Source organism: Manis javanica, chromosome 8 (assembly GCF_040802235.1).
Source record: "Manis javanica isolate MJ-LG chromosome 8, MJ_LKY, whole genome shotgun sequence".
NCBI lineage: Eukaryota > Metazoa > Chordata > Mammalia > Pholidota > Manidae > Manis > Manis javanica.
Genome location: NC_133163.1, coordinates 44,450,247 through 44,466,800, shown reverse-complemented (window position 1 = coordinate 44,466,800; position 16,554 = coordinate 44,450,247). Strand labels below are relative to the sequence as shown.

General features: G+C 41.2%; 1 protein-coding gene across 3 annotated transcripts in view; it reads left to right on the top strand.

Moving 5' to 3' along the window:
* The window catches only part of FBXO34 (F-box protein 34), a 152,263-nt gene that overhangs the window by 41,471 nt on the left and 94,238 nt on the right, over window positions 1-16,554 (top strand). The window contains exon 1 of one of the 3 annotated variants that reach the window (XM_037016498.2): window positions 5,225-5,393. The exons of 1 other annotated variant lie outside the window; for it this stretch is intronic. The gene's annotated coding sequence lies outside the window, so the exon portion shown is untranslated. Of the gene's footprint in view, window positions 1-5,224; window positions 5,394-5,454; window positions 5,832-16,554 lie in introns of those variants that run through there. One more of the 3 variants, XM_037016499.2, reaches the window with a different exon arrangement.

The following is a 16,554-nucleotide window of genomic DNA, read 5'->3' as shown; positions in this document are numbered from 1 at the left end:
AGTGTCTATTGGCCATTTGTATTTCTTCTTTGGAGAAGTGTCTGTTCAGGTCCTGCAACCATTTCTTAATGGAGTTATTTGTTTTTTGGGTGTTGAGGCATATAAGTTCTTTATATATTTTGGATGCTAACCCCTTATCATATGAGTCATTTATGAATATATTCTCCCATACTGTAGGATGCCTTTTTGTGCTGCTGATGGTGTCCTTTGCTGTACAGAAGCTTTTTAGTTTGATGTAGTCCCACTTGCTCATTTTTGCTTTTGTTTCCCTTGCCTGAGGAGATGTGTCCAGGAAAAAGATGCTCATTCTTATATTTAAGAGATTTTTGCCTATGTTTTCTTCTAGCAGTTTTATGGTTTCATGACTTACATTCAAGTCTTTGACTCATTTTGAGTTTACTTTTGTGTATGGTGTTAGACAATAATCCAGTTTCATTCTCTTATATGTAGTTGTCCAGTTTTCCCAACGCCAGTGTTGAATAGGTTGTCTTTTCCCTATTGTATATTCATGCTCCTTTATTGTATATTAATTGACCATATATGTGTAAGTTTATATCTGGGCTCTCTATTCTGCTCCATTGATCTAATGGTCTACTCTTGTGCAAGTACCAAAGTGTTTTGATTTTTATGGCTTTGTAGTAGAGCTTGAAGTCAGGGAGCATAATCCCCCCAACTTTGTTCTTCTTTCTCAGGATTGCTTTGGGTATTTGGTGTCTTTTGCTTTCCCATATGAATTTTAGAACTATTTGTTCTAGTTCATTGAAGAATGCTGTTGATATTTTGATAGGGATTGCATTGAATCTGTAAATTGCTTTAGGCAATTTTGTCATTTTGACAATATTAATTCTTCCTATCCATGAGCATGGAATAAAGTTCCATTTATTGGCATTTTCTTTCTCTCATGAGTATCTTATAGTTTTCAGAGTTAAGGTCTTTCACCTTCTTGGTTATGTTTATTCCTATGTATTTTACTCTTTTTGATGCAGTTTGTAAATGGAATCATTTTCCTGATTTCTCTTTCTGCTAGTTCATCATTAGGATGTAGGAATATAACAGATTTCTGTGTATTAATGCTGTATCTTGCAACTTTGATGGATTCAGTTATTAGTTGTAATAGTTTTTTCATGGAGTCTAGGGTTTTCTATGTATAGTATCATGCCATCTGCAAATAGTGACAGTTTAATTTCTTCCTTACCAACCTGGATGCCTTTTATCCCTTTGTGTTGCCTGATTGCTGTTGCTAGGACCTCCAGTACTATGCTGAATAAAAGTGGTAAGTGGGCATCATTGTCTTGTTCCCCATCTTAGAGGAAAAGCTTTCAGCTTTTCACTGTTAAAGTATGATGTTGGCTGTGGGTTTGTTTTATGTGGCCTTCATTATATTGAGGTACATACCCTCTATACCCATTTTGTTAAGCGTTTTTATCATGAATGGATGTTAAATTTTGTCAAATACTTTTTCAGCATGTATTGAGATGATCATGTGATTTGTCCTTTTTGTTAATGTGAAGTATGATATTCGTGGTTTTATGAATACTGTATCATTCTTGCAACCCTGTGATAAATCCCACTTGGTCAAGATGTATGTTCTTTTATGTGTTTTTTAATTCAGTTTCCTATATTTTGTTGAGTATTTTTTATCTTTGCTCATCAGGGATATTGGTCTGCAATTTTCTTTTTTTGTGGTGTCTTTGCCTGGCTTTGGTATCAGAGTGATGCTGTCTTCATAGAATGAGTTTGGAAGTATTCCTTCTTCTTCTATTTTTTGGAATACTTTAAGGAGGATGGGTATTAGCTCTTCGTTAAATGTTGGTAAGATTTAGGTGTGAAGCCATCTGGACCTTGGGTTTGTTTTTAGATAGTTTTTAATTGCCAGTTTGATTTCATTGCTGGTCACCGCTCTGTTCAGATTTTCTGTTTCTTCTTGGTACATTCTTGGAAGGTTGTATTTTTCTAGGAATTTGTCCATTTCTTCTAGGTTGTCCAATTCATTTGCATATAATTTTTCATAATATTCTCTAATAATTCTTTGTATTTCTGTGGTATCTTTTGGGACTATGCCTTCTTTCTGATTTTGTTTGTGTACTCTCTTTTTCTTGGTAAGTCTGGCTATGGGCTTATCTATTTTGTTTACTTTGTCTAAGAACTAGCTCTTGGTTTCATTTATTTCTTCCTATTGTCTTATTCTTCTGTATTTTATTTATTTCTGCTCTGATCTTTCTTTATCAAGAATGTTGGTGATTTCTGTTTCATTTAGCCCTCTTTCTTGGTGATTTCTGTTTCATTCAGCCCTCTTTCTGGTGTTTTGTCTTAGAGTTTTGTTTGGAACATACTCCTCTGCTTTCTCATTTTGTCTGAGTTTCTTTGTTTCTTCCTATGGATTAATAGGTTTATAAAGGAGGTGCTGTCTATTGCTCAGTTGCTCAAGACTTTTTACTTCCCAGTATGGGAGCCCCAGGTGTTGGCATGCTTTGGTTGGGGCTGCCTTTCTGTCTGGCTTGTAAAGGTCTGATCCTAGGCAGGCAGTTTGCTTTGGCTGAGCCTTTGTGTTGGAGTTCTTGTGGGTGGACAACATAGCAGTGCCTGGTCTGCAGCAATGGCAGGGTTAATGGGAGTAGTTGGGCTATTGTGTGGCTTTGCCCAAACCCAGCTCATAGTACCTGGCGCCTGTGGGGAGGAAAGAGCCCTTGGGGCTGCCTTCTGCAGATACCTCCCCAGTTGTGCTGAAACAGAGCCAAGAAAGCTGGGAGGGTCTCCCTCTGCCTACTCAGAAGCAAAATCTGACACTACTGCCATGCCAACTGGGTTGTCTGCTGGCCATGTGCGCAGGGAGGAACCTTGGGGCTGCATTGCCAGCAAGGGGGTATGGAGGGTATGGAGCGTCTGGGGCTCCCTAGAGTTCCTGACCTGTGGGGCTGAGGGCAGTCTGGGGCCTGAGGAGAGAGTTCCATTTAACACCCCTCCCACTGCTGGGAAGTCTTTCAAACTGCTTCTTTTGTCTCAGGGGGACAAGTGGAGCTTGTCTGTTCACCAGTGGCTGATCTCAGCCTCCCTGAATGCTCTACCTGTCTGTTGTCCAGCTCTGCAAATCACCAGAATACCATGTAACGTGGACTTTGGCTCTCGGAGCAGAACTCCAGGGCCAGATGTTCAGCGATCCTGGACTCTTATCCACTCTGCGCTCCATTCCTTTTTCTCCCACCTGTGGGCTGGGGTGTGGGGAGGGTTTGGGTCCCACTCAATCGGCTTTGCTACTTTTTCCTTTTCTGTGAGGCCTTCTCTTCTTCCCCAGGTATAGATAGGTAGTCTGTTCTGCAGTCTTCAGGTCATTTTCAGGTTTAGTTGTATTTGCTGTATTTTCATGTTTTATGTGTTTTGGGGAGGCAGTTTCTACCTTGCCTTCCTACTTTGCCATCTTTTTCTCCTTTTATTGAGGTATTTTTCTGATTGAATGAAACAATGTATGTAAATCACAGCACAGCATCTGGATCAAACAAGGTAAATGCAACAAATGTTGTATATTATTGAACTACAGTAAACATTATTATAAAAGGGAGATTTCACTCATTTACCATCCTGAGAAAAGTGCAGATTAACATGGTTATAATTATTCATTAAACATTTAAGCAATATCAAGTACAAGACCCTTGTGGATACTATAATGTAATCCTTGTTCTTCTGCAGTTTAGAGTCTATCAGGGGCTTTTAAATACACACATGGATGATGTGTGTAGTGTAAAATAAGGGCCACAAAGGAAGAAGAAAATAGAGTAATCAATATTTTAATTCCTCTAAAAAATCAAGAGGTTTTAAGTAGGATAGTACTTGAGGTGAATCTGAAAGGATGGATTGAAGTTTTAGAACTTTGAGTGAAATATGACAAAAGAAGTTTCAAATGATCATGATATATTGAGCTGATATATTAAATAAGACCTAGTTTGATACTAATATATACAATATGACCCCCTTCCCAGTTTTTATTAAAAATATATACACAAAGATCTAGATGAAGATGTTAAGTGTTTAATTCTTAGTGGTGAGATTATAGGAAAAATTTTTTCTTTCTTTTTTGTACTTTTTGATATTTAAGGTTTTATACACATATTGTACAAGAGTCATTTTATAACTGGACAAAACTAGTTTTTAAAGGATTGATTAAAATCAAAGCTGATTTAAGTGAGACTTGGTACAACCTTTTAAAAATCATTTTTGGCAGTTCTATATATTAGTAACTATAAAAATGTTGATACTCCACCTAGTAATTCCATTTCTGGGTATTTATCTTTAGAAATCTACATTAATTAAAATGTTCTATGATTTCTTTATAATGGCTAAGAGATGGAAATAAGTACTGTCCAAGAATAAAGAATTCAGTAAATTTTCTATGTCCACTTAATATAATTTTATGCAGGTGTTAAAATACTTATGTAGCTTATGTAGAAATATGAAAAATACTTATAAACGTGGAAAAATAGGATTCAAAATTGTATGCACACTATGATCACAATATACTAAATATGCGTGGGACAAAAGGTCTAAAATAGAACAAATACTGAGAGAGCCTGTGTTTGGGTGAAGGATTTTTTTCTTTTATTGTCCTCATGTTTTATGATGTGGTTAAAATTATTTTTACACTGAACTCATTTATCATTTTAAAGGCATATAAAAAGATTCCTCACTGGCACTAAGACTTAAAAGTGTTAACTTATTGAAGTATTAAAAGTCTCTTCTATATTCATCATTTACAATTCCTTAAATTTCTGTAGACCATAGTTCGAGATTGTCAATCTCAAAGTTTATCCACGTGCTGGTAGGTATTTCTGCCATGATATGCATAGAAAACGACAGAAGTGAGTCTCTCAAGCCCTTCACTTTATAGAGAGCTCCCAAGCTAGTAGCAGAACCAAGGTTGGAACGCAAGTCTATTAGGATATCTAATAGCATCTAATTTGTAGCTCCAGATCTACCCACGAGTGTTAATAAACTTGTCATGGCTATTGGGGCATGGGCATTACTACTATTTTTACTAGCCTGGGGGTTTGCTTTCTTTCCTTACAGGTTGCGCTCGAGCTTTCACTCTTCACCACTTGAGGGACCAAAGATGCTTCACCCTTTTTAAGTCCCCCACACTTCGCGTCCCCAGCGCCCGAGTACAGCGGAATGCCCGGCAGGGGGCGCGGCACCCCCTGGCCCCTCCCCTGGCCAACCGTCGATTGGGCCGGCGCGTGACGTCACGCCGTTTAGCCAAACAAACGGGTGTCGGGGCGAGCGTTGGGCTCCGCCGCGCCGCGCTCTCGATCCGACTCAGCGGTGGGGAGCTAGACAGGCCTCCCCGCCGCCGCCGCGTCGGGGTGTGCAGATCCGGGCCAGGCCCCGGCCGGGGCGGAGCGCAGGTAGGTCGGGGCCGCAGCGGGGCGTGGCGTGCGGCAGCGCGGTCGGGGTCCGGTGGCGGCCACCGTGGCCGCTCCCCGCCCCCTCCCGCCTCCCGCCGGCGCTCCCGGGGCGCGGGGCGGGTGGAAGCGGGGGCGCCGCCTGCGGGTGCGGGGCTTGCGGCGCTGGCTGGCTCAGGGAGCCGGCGGCCCGAACCTCTTCCTGGCCGGCCTCCGCCCGCTCACGGGTCGGGCGCGGCGCTGCCTCTTGGGCCACGGAGGGGCAGGCGGGCGCCGGGTCCCGGGTCTCGGGTCCGGGCTCCAGCCGAGAGATCGCGGATTGGCCGTGAGGAGACACTGGGCCAGCCCTCTCTTGTGGGCAAGTCGGGCCCTGGGTGGGGGTCGTCTCTCCGGTGTGTCCGCCTGGTTCCGGCCCCCGCGTCCCTCCCTTTTGCAGCGCAGGTGAGCTGACGCCTGTCTTTAACCTCGGGGACCAAGCAGTACTTAGATGTGGAGGCTTCTTTCGCCCCCTGGCTGGCCCAAGTCTAGTGCTGGTTCGGGCCCCAGCCCGCGATGAAGTCATAGTGCTGTGGATCCGCGTGTCTTGACGTCAGGGGTTTTCTGGAGATGGACTGTGATGTAATTGCAGACCCCGGCGGGGACCTTGGCGCGCGGAAGGGCGGGGAGGACGCGGAGGGGAGGAAAGGAAGTTGTCTTTTATCAACGCCGGGAATCGCAGCGGATTTGAATAGAAAGTTGTTCGATATCAGCATTTTACAGTTTGAGTGTAATAGTTGTCAAGTAACTTCATTTCATACAAGCATTGTTAGTATAGTTAGCATAAGACGTATCTGATTGAGAAAAATCTGAGATCAGTAGGTGTTTCAGGGCGGGGGGGAGTGTTAGACTTTTTAAATGTAAAAGCCTTTCAGGAAGCCAAAGTCATAGTTTCATGGTTTTTTATCGGAAAAAAACAGAACCAGTTTGAGTACTGATAATTCAGTTTGCCTTATTCTTTTTGATAGACAATTTTGAGATCATATATTTGCTTGTTAATGTTTTTGTTGGAGTAGCCAGGAAGAGGTAGACGCATCTTAAATGAACGTTTTCTGTTTTAAAGGGGAGTTGAGGGGAAGGAAGGTTTGAATTAATCCAATATTCTTCTTAAGTAATAATAACTTGAGGACTATTTTATCCAAGTTATCCATTTGCTGTGCTACCATGGATAATCGAGGGTTTCCTATAGCTCAGCAATCAACCTTTTTTCATGCCTCCTTAAAAACTGGGCTATGACAACATAACAATGTATTCCAGGACTGCTTGTCTGGACATATAACTAGAATTTTTGTAGGATTTTCAAATATGGTACAAAAAGTTTTAAATGTGCCCTGTCTGTGAATATTGTTTTTTTCCAAAGCTTTCAAAAGGGATCAAGCTATGGGGTTGATTAATGATTGTGCATTGAGTTCCCTATACAGAATTTTATTGTTGTTAACAACCATTTGATCAATAAATATGAGAGATGCCCTCTCAAAAAACAAATAAATAAATTATCTAAAAGCAAATAATTGTTTAAAGGATACTCGTCATTGGTTGTGATGACTGCACAACTTTGATTATACTAAAAGCCACTGAATTGTACAGTGTAAAAGGGTGAAGTGTGTGATGTGTGGTGTGTGAATTACTACATCTCAATAAAACTGTTAAATAAACAAACCCCCCCCCAAAAAAAGGGATCAAGCTAGAAGAGAAGCTAATCATTTGCCGTTACTGATTCTCTTCAAGTATTCCAGTATATCAGTATTTTGACTCATCATTTCTTGCTCTCTATGGAATCATTTAAATAGTATCTCGTTTAAAATGTAGATGGCTTAAAATTGAAGCACAATTTAGTGTTTTCAGCAGGAAGCTCGGATAGGAGTCCACAATCCTTCTTTACTGACCTTGATTTGTAACGCTTGGGTTTTTGTTAATACTCCCCTTCCATTTGCTTCTTAAAGGTGATTGATAAGGAATTTGTCTCTCTGGATTTCGCACCAAGATGCTGATGGAAATTATGCTATCCCCATTAACACAGGAAATGAAGGCAAAAATTTACCCTCCTTAATTACTATTTGATTTGACTAGAAGTTCACAGAAGAAAGGGTTCCTGTAAATCTCATTTTGATCCTCACCATACCTTGGAAATTTAAGTGTTGCGTGTAGTACTGAAAGCTGTTATTTTTTTTTCTTTTAAGAAGTTAGGAATTGTATGGTGACAATGTTGAATGAAGGCTCTAAAGACAAAATTTGAGCCTTTGGATCCTCAAGACTGATTGGTACTGAATTAAAAGGAAAACTGTTGATATTGATAATTGTTAATCAACCTACTCTGTAGATGAAAGGATCACGGCAAGATATTATGTAATGAAATTGAAGGAGATACAAGAAGGACACTTGCATATGTCTTTCAAGTAGCCTTTCTGGGGCAGACTACATGGTTTCAGATAGATTAAGGGTACTAGTGTTTTAAGTGGGAAGGGATGAAAGTCAAAGTAAATGTGAGTTGGAACACATAAATGATAAAATAGCTCCTTGGTGGTGCATTCCTCCTCCCCTTTGTGTTTGGCACTTAGGAAATTTTTACTTTTCCATATGGAAACGGATAAAACAGGTCAAGAATAAATATCTTAGTGTATTTTGATGTGACTGAGGAACAATGACGGGTATAAAAAAGCCAGCTTATGTGTATAGTTGTATAACTAACAAGCCATGACTATTCTGAAACATTTTTACAGTTTCTGCTTTTGGCAGGATGTTTTTCACGCAGTTTTGGGTTTAAGAAGAAGCTTTTACTTATTACCAATAGAAATTTATTTGTGATTGGGTTTATTATTATTTTAAAATATTTTGTCATTTTATCCAGTTACAGCATTTGAAGGGACTAAATAAACCAGTCACTAGTGATATGATATCTTTCTGACAGATAAAAGCAAATATGAAAAATGAAAATGCTCTATTTTAGAAGTTCTTTATGATATGTTTTATTGGCTCAATTATTCATATACGTAGAATATATGTTCTTAAGCAAATCTGTATTGTCTATGGTTTAATTTATGTTCAGCCAGCTTAATTTGGACAGTTTTGTAAACCTTAATCATGTTTTAATATTTGTTGGGTAGAGAATATACTAATCATTAGAGACATCATTCATTTAGTGTTATCTTCCAAAATTTGCAGCTGTTTAGAACCACATACTTGAGGGAAGCTACTATGGTATAATGAATGCCTTCCTTGTTAGGTCATGTGTGACAAAGGCAGAATTCAGCAAGTGCATAATCTGCAGTGTTTTGGAAGCAAAAGCTACGAAAAAGAGCAGATTAACTCCAAGTGCATTTAGGTCATCTGGAAATTGAATTCCTGTCAGTTCTTATCTTTGCATAATTTATATTCTCCACTTTAGTTCATGCTTACATTATTTTGAAGCTGGTGAACATAATTGTATTATCTAAGAACGCATTAATGATTAAAATGTAGGTGTTTCTTAATGTTAGATGAAAGAGTTAACTACCTTGCATTTCCAACGCTATCTTGTTAGCTCTCCACAGAAGAGGTTCCAGATCTTTCCTTTTAAATATTCAACTTCAGAATCCTAGCACAAATCTACCCTCACCACTCAGCACAGTGTAGGTATGAATGTGAAACTAAGTGTTAAGTATGTGTGGTTATTCATATTATTATCAAGCATGGGTCTCATTATCCAATATTTTTTTAGTATATGCCAGGTACTCAGCCAGAGACTGTGACTTGTTTCAGGCCATGGTCCTTGCTTGTCCTTGCTTCAAGGTCCCTCACCTTATTTTAATATTTCCTTGCCAGGAGGGCTACGGGTCTGGGGGGCCAGAATTGTACCAAGAGAGTAAACTATTTATGTTATGCCAGATTGACCAGAAGTCTCATCTAAAGGTTGGTTTAAAGAGGTATTAGAAATTTAGGTAAAAAAGAACAGAGAACAGATTATTGTAGCCCAAGGCAGACAAAGGGTTTAGACTGTCCTCCATGGTTTTGGATTGTCCTAGACTGAATGGAAGTTAGTGAGTGACCACCCACTTTCTCTGAGGCAAGAACAAGTGCTGAAGGCCATAACTAGTCTGTACATAGTCTAAAATTAGAGGTAGAAGAGGGAAAAGCCAGATATCCCACTCTCAGAGGCATGTATAAACCTTTTTCTTATCTAAGGCCATTCCTTTAATTGACAAACTTCTGAAACATGTAAGCCGCTCACAGAGCCTTCATTTCAGCTTTGCTTTCTTGTCCTAACATTTTATCATGACAAATTTCAGTCATAGAAAAGTTAGAAGAATTGTTTTGTACATTGAATACTTAACCTACTGTTATAAGATTCTGTAATTCATATTTTGCTATATTTGCTTATCTATCCATCCATCCTACCCTACCCTTCTCTTCCTTTATACATTCATCAGTCGATCTTATATTTTTGTATTTCAAAGTATACTTTACCCTAAACACATCAATATGCCTATCATGAACTACTTGTTTACTTGTTTTATAGGAAAAATTGATATACACTAAAATCCATAAATCTTGTATATACCATTCCCTTATTTTGGACAAGTTCATACATTTGTGCAAGTCTATAAGCCTGTCAAGATATAGACTGTTATCATCACTACGGAAAGTTTCTTTGTGCACCTTCCAAGTCAATTTAATTAATTTTTTAATCTCCTTCAATCTTATACCAGTTTATTTTGAAACCGTTTTAGAGTGACTACTTTGTTGGTATGTTTGAGTAGCATTATATACTAGGTGTTTAGAATATAAAGAAATGAAGAACACAGCCCCTACTCTATTTTATTTTTATTTTTATTTTGATGTCGGTAATTCACAATCACTTGAAAAAATTATGGTTACTAGACTCTCCCTATTAGCCCCTACTCTCTTTAAGCTTATAATTTATTTGGGCTTTATTTAGGTATATGAAAAGAGATGAATGTTACATGAATTTGAAGGCAGCACCTGGGTTACGTGAATGTTGTATGTTACATGAATGTTACACGGATCCAGAGAAAGCTTCCTAGGTGTGGGTCTTGAATTGGGCTTTTATTTTAGGATCCAGGGAAGAAGGTTTGTTTTTGTTTTTTGAAATAGACTGTGCAATTAGTAGTTACGGTATAAAGGGACAGTAGCAGACAAGGGTGATTTGGACCCAGTTTTGGAGGGCATATGAGCATTATTCTGTACCCAATGATGATCTTTAAGGAAGGGAGAAATGTGAAAAACAAATCTTTTAGTTAAATTCTTATCCTGTTTGTCATCTTTGGTATTTAATTGTGTAGAAAGCCTTTTCATCTTTTTGAGTTCTCTCTTGTTTTTTATTTCTTTTCCTGTCTCTGATTTCTCAGCTTTGCTGACAATTCTGTTCCTTTCCAGAGCCAAACTATCTAAAGTTTTGTTATTGATTTTTTTGTGTGTGTGTTCTTTGTATTCTTGTCCTTGGCTCTTAGGGATTCTCATTTGTAATTCTTTCCAGGTAATGCCTACATCTGTGTCTGTAAGCGGGTAACTCTTGTTAGGTTTCTAATTGCTAATAGGATGCTACTTTTTGCATTTATCTGTTTACTTTGTATTTAATGGTCAAGAAGCTTTGTCAAAAGCGTATGCTCTAAGAAGTTGTGGCAAATAGGATTTATTGAGAAAGATATGTAAACTTTTAAGTGGGTTGAATGAACAGATTAGACTGAGCTTCTAGGAACAAACTCCAGAAAAACACTAAACAGCTTGCCTGCTAAGGGAGCTGCTGCCACCATGGACCATGTGGTCAAATCAGGAAGCTGCTTCCATCATAATTTGGCAGAAGTTTAACTTCCTTGGGCAGAACCATCATTTCATGTTACTTTTTGCACTCCATATCTTAGGCAGGTATGTTTGCTTAGCCACATTTAGGTCATATGTGAAACCTTAGCTTCAAGGGCATCTGGAAAATGTAGTTTTTAGGTGTCCAGCATCTGTGAAATGGGAAGTCCGTGTGAGAACAGACTGGAGTGAGTGTTGACTGAGTCTTCTGTAACTGTGAAAATGAAATTCATTTTCCCTAGATATCCTCAATGTGAAAAAGTTAAGCCTTTTCTAGTCTTGCTATTTCTGTGCAAAGACATGGGTATTGTTCTAGTTTCCTGGGATATAAACTATTGAAATCAATGTACCATTTAGATTTTTTGTGCAATATAACAGAAAAGCAACTCAAGTTTCCTAGCTCACAATACTAAAACAGTCCAAAGGTGAAGCTTGATCCATTTGTACTTATGTGATCAGAACCTCATCTTTTCTTTCTTTTATTTAAGGAGCTCTGCTTCCATGGTGGTGTTCCATTTGTGGTCAGAGCATGTTGTCAGCAGCTCAAGCTCCATTTCCTCAAGCCATCAAGTCCAGAGGCAGGGAAGGAGAGTGCTTCTGCAGAAGCTGTAAGGCAGGGCTCCTGATCTTTTTTGCTTCACAGACCCCTTTTCTGATGAATAGTTTAAAATAAAATACATAGGACTACAAAGAAAACCAGTTATATTAAAATACAGTTATCAAAATATTTTTTAAAATTGTAAGATAATAATACATACTTCTTTATTAAGTAGTATTAAATAGTGTGGGTCTAATAATTTCCAGGCAGTGATGAACATTAGCACCTGTAGGTGTCTATAACCAGTGATCATGTGATAGGAAGATATATGTGATTTCTACTGGTGACAAAGTGACAGATAATACTGTGGTCTGTTAACTAAATTCACAATAGAAGGACATGCCAGATTTCAGTTGGAGGTTGGTAAAAGTAAAGATACAATTTTTTTCTGGTTCATCTGAGTTTGTAGACACCCTGAATTCTATACCTAAGACCTTTGGGGGTATCTGTGACCTTAAGAATCACGGCTGTAAAAGTTTGTCTTCCCAGCAAATGTCTTGTATCTCATGAGCTTGGATTATATTGACTTCTGAACCAGCCACTAAGGCCAGACAAGATTATGTTAATTGGTTTAGCCAGCCTGGGCCTACACCTGAAGATGGGGGTGGGTCATTGCTACCTAAACAGCATGATGGATTAGCTTTTTTTTCCCCAAGGGAAATTCAGGGCTACTGCATGCTGAATAGCAAATAGTAGATGTTCTTTATGTCATACTTAGTCCATTCCCCCTCCTTTGCTCCCATAGTCAACAAATTTTAGTGAATCTTTTATTTAGATCTGTCTTTTCCTGATTGGTCTCTGTGCTAATATTCTAAGCTTCCAGTGTGGAGTGTGTGGATGTAAGTCCAGGAAGAGGAAATCCTGGGGCAAAATACCTCTAAAAACCGAAATCAGTCAAACGGAGAAGTAAAGTTTTAAATTCGTTAATTGCTCACACACTGCAGTCCCGGGCTGTCTTTCTCCTGCTCTGGAAGAAGCCAGCAGGCAAGCAAGCCAGCCCTCTCCCCTTAACCTCAGGTTCAGAAGCCCTTGGTTGCCCAGGTAATTACCCACTGATATGGAGATGAATTTCTCTCCACCTCTGAGGATACGCAAATGCACTAAAGCCAGGTGAGATATTCTGGAAATGTTACAATTTTACCCACAGGCCACCCCTCCAGAAATCTCCCCTTACAATCTACTCATTCCCCTTCTTCTGCAATTCTCTCTGGGCGAGAAAACTGGAGCATTGTGACTAGACTAGTGACATAACAACAGCAACAGCAGTAAAATTATGACAATCCTCAAGCTGGAGGATTCAGCTAGGTTCAAAGTCTTATGCAGATTAAGTCCATAGCTCATCCATTCCATAGGCAGGCAGTAGTCAAGGGTTCAGAGCCATCATCATGTGGCAGCTGCAGCCACGGGGCGCATTCAGGCCACAAGGATTGTAGGAGAAAATAACCTTAAGGGCAGTAAGATACATGTTTTAATGATATCAGCATAGGCAAATCTTGTCCATCAGTTAGTATACATGCAAGAGAGTGGTCTTGTGATAAAACAGTGGCAGGAATGGAATCTCACCCTGCTCTAGTATACCAGACTTTGACCCCCTCCCTGTGGGAATTACAGATGGGTTAATATATAGGGCTACAGGAGGTACATGCACTGGCCATAAAGATAAAACAAAACTTCCCTGCAGGATGCTCTTACCTCCTGGATGTTTTGGGTACAGTACCGTGACTTTTGGGGGCCATTCAGCTGTTCCTCCAGGAATACACAGGAGGCCAGCTTCCAGGCCTTTCCCCCAAGGTGCCAGAAGGGCCAGCCACCACTGGTCCATGTGTCGAAATGTCCAGGGCAAGGTCCATTCAACAGTGTCTCCAGGGCTTAATGCAGTAGGGGCTTGGCAGCAGGATGTTGCTCTGCTGGCCATATCCTGCCTTCAATAACTCTTCTTTGGTTTGGACGTACAACTGTATAGAAGAGGCAGCAAGGTGTGTGAGCATATCCACAGGGCTCAGAGCTCCTTTACATGGCTTCTCATTCAAATGCTGCAACACCATCCATAGGTGAACTGGCCAACTTCATAGACTATTGGTGTCCCACTTCAGGCCAGATTTCAACAAACCATTGTACCTCTCTATCACGCCTGCCCTGGTAGGATTATATTATACATGAAATTTCCACTTTATTCCTAACTGCACCCATTCTTGTAATGCATGTCCAGTAAAGTGGGTGCCGTGATTGCTTTCAATCACCTGCGTCCAGCTACAGGCTGCAAAGAGATGCACCAGGCCTGTCTTGGTGGTTTTGTTGATCTGCACGACATGCAGGAAAAGCAACCAACAGTCCAGTAGCCATGTCCACACAAGTCATGGCATACCGATATCCTTCTGATATGGGCAAAGGCCCAATATAGTCTGTTTTCCACCCGACAAGGGGTATTGGCCCCCTTACTATTGTCCCAAGTTGCTGTGGGACTTGGTGTAAGTCCCTCTTAGAGCACACAAGGCACTCCTTCCGGGCTCCGCTGACCTCTTCAAAGGTAAATGGTAAGTCCCACCTACGGGCGGCCTATGGCCCACATTGTCTTTTGCCCCACCTGCAACACTGGTGTAGCCATTGGGCCACATCAGAGGCAGGCTTTCCTTCTAGCCAGCACACCTGGGCCAGTGTGCCTGCTTCATCATTTCCTGGGGATGCCAAAGGCAAATGGTCAGTCACATGGTATATAGTAATAGTCTTAGTCTGACCAGGGTCACATAGGTCTTGCCACAACTCTTGCCCCCAAAGGGGCCAGTGACCAATCATCCAGTTGACATGATACCATGTCAGTAGCCACAGGGTCAAACCCTGATGGAAGACCCAGCTGTCAGTGCAGACAACTATGGGGAAGGCCATACTGCCCGCAGCTCAGCCCATTGACTATTCTTTCTCTCTCCTTCCTCCACTTATATTGTCTCAGTCTTAGGATGGAAAGCCACAGCCCTCCACTTTGGGGGCTGCCCACGACTGGAGCTATCTGTGTACCAAGCATCTTCAGGTACAGGGGCTTTTCCCTCCTGATAAGGAGTCTCGGCTACCAAGGGCTGAAAAGCAAGTTCTTCTGCTTTCCACTGGTATAGGTCACTGGCCCCAATAAACGTTGGAGTTCTTCACTTAAGGGGCTAGTCGAGAGGGCACTGCATTGCTGTTAATATGCGCCGTATTTGGTCAGTGTAGGTGTCTGTGTCACACCACTCCATGGCCTTTGGGTCCAGTCTTGCACCTACCCTGCGATGGGATAGGTGGTTATTACCTTGGTCAGAGCTGTTCCAGCGATGGGCTCCATAGCCAGGAAGGCTTGGTACACAGTAGCCAGCTGCTTCTCTGTCAAGGTGTACCAGACCTCAGCTCCTTCCCATAGTTGTGACCAGAATCCAGTAGGTTGGCATGTCCATTCAGGCCGCTGCCAAAGACCCCATCCATAACCATCTTTGGTTACATGAACATCTATTTCACAGAGCCTTGATGTCCATTATATTCAAGGCCTGTACAGCCTTGACTGCCCACTTGACAGCAGTAAAAGCAGCTGCACATGTCTCATCCTACCTGCACATGTTCCACCTGATGCCCTTTCATACCAGCTGCTATGAGAGCTTCAGAATTTGTGCCAAGTGTGGGATAAACACTCTCCAATAGCCCAAAAGACCCAAAAATTCTTGTAAAAACTGCCACAATGGTAGGGGCGGGGAAAGCCTGGACCTTGTCTGTAAGTGCTTCAGAAACAACTTTAGTTTTACCCAACCAGTCAACTCCCAAGAATTTCACAGACAAACTGGGTCCCTGAATCTTGGTGCTGTTCACAGCCCATCCTTTTTCCTGTAGATGTTGCAACAGTCTAGGAACTACCCCTTCAAAATCTGAAAGAGAAGCAGATGTGAGCATAATATCATCAATTTAGTGATACAGCTGCACTGTTTGCAGTTTCCTCCTTGTGGCCAAGTCCTGGGCTACAAGTCTATGACAAATGGTGGGACTGTGGTGATATCCCTGTGGAAGGACAGTGAATGTCCACTGCTGGCCTTCTGAATGTCCACTGCTGGCCTTCCCATGTGAAGGCAAACTGGGTCTGGCTTTCCTGTGCTATGTCAATAGAGAGAAAAGTACTAGCAAGGTCTACTCCATAATGATACGTTCGTGGCTGAGGGTGTCCAGAATGTCTGCTGTAGAGGGGACAGCAGCATGCAAAGGGGGTGTGACTGTATTCAATCCCTTGTAGTCTGCAGTCATACGCCAGGAGCCTTCTGGCTTTCTCACTGGCCACACACTGGGGAATTAAAAGGACTATGAGTGGGCTTTATGATGTCCACCCTCTCTAACTCCTGTGGAGTTTCTCCAATTTCCTCGTGTCCCCCAGGCAATTTATACTGCTTATATTTGTCACCCACCAAGGTACAGGCAGAGCTACAGATGAGTGCTTAGCATGTCCCCTCAGAACTGCTTTTACCACATGTACCCTCAGTCTGAACACACCTGTAGTGGTCTGTAACCACAGGCCCTGCAGTATATCTACGACCAAAATATATTCAGGAATGGGAGAAATGTACATAGTATACTCCTTTGGGGGTAAACACTCTATCCCCAATGAGATTTGGGCTTTCTTCACTCTAATCACCTTACCCCCATAGCCATCTATCACTGCAGGGGTCCCGGGAAAATGCTCAGGGTTGCCATATATCAAAGAACACTCAGCTCCTGTGTCCACCGGCG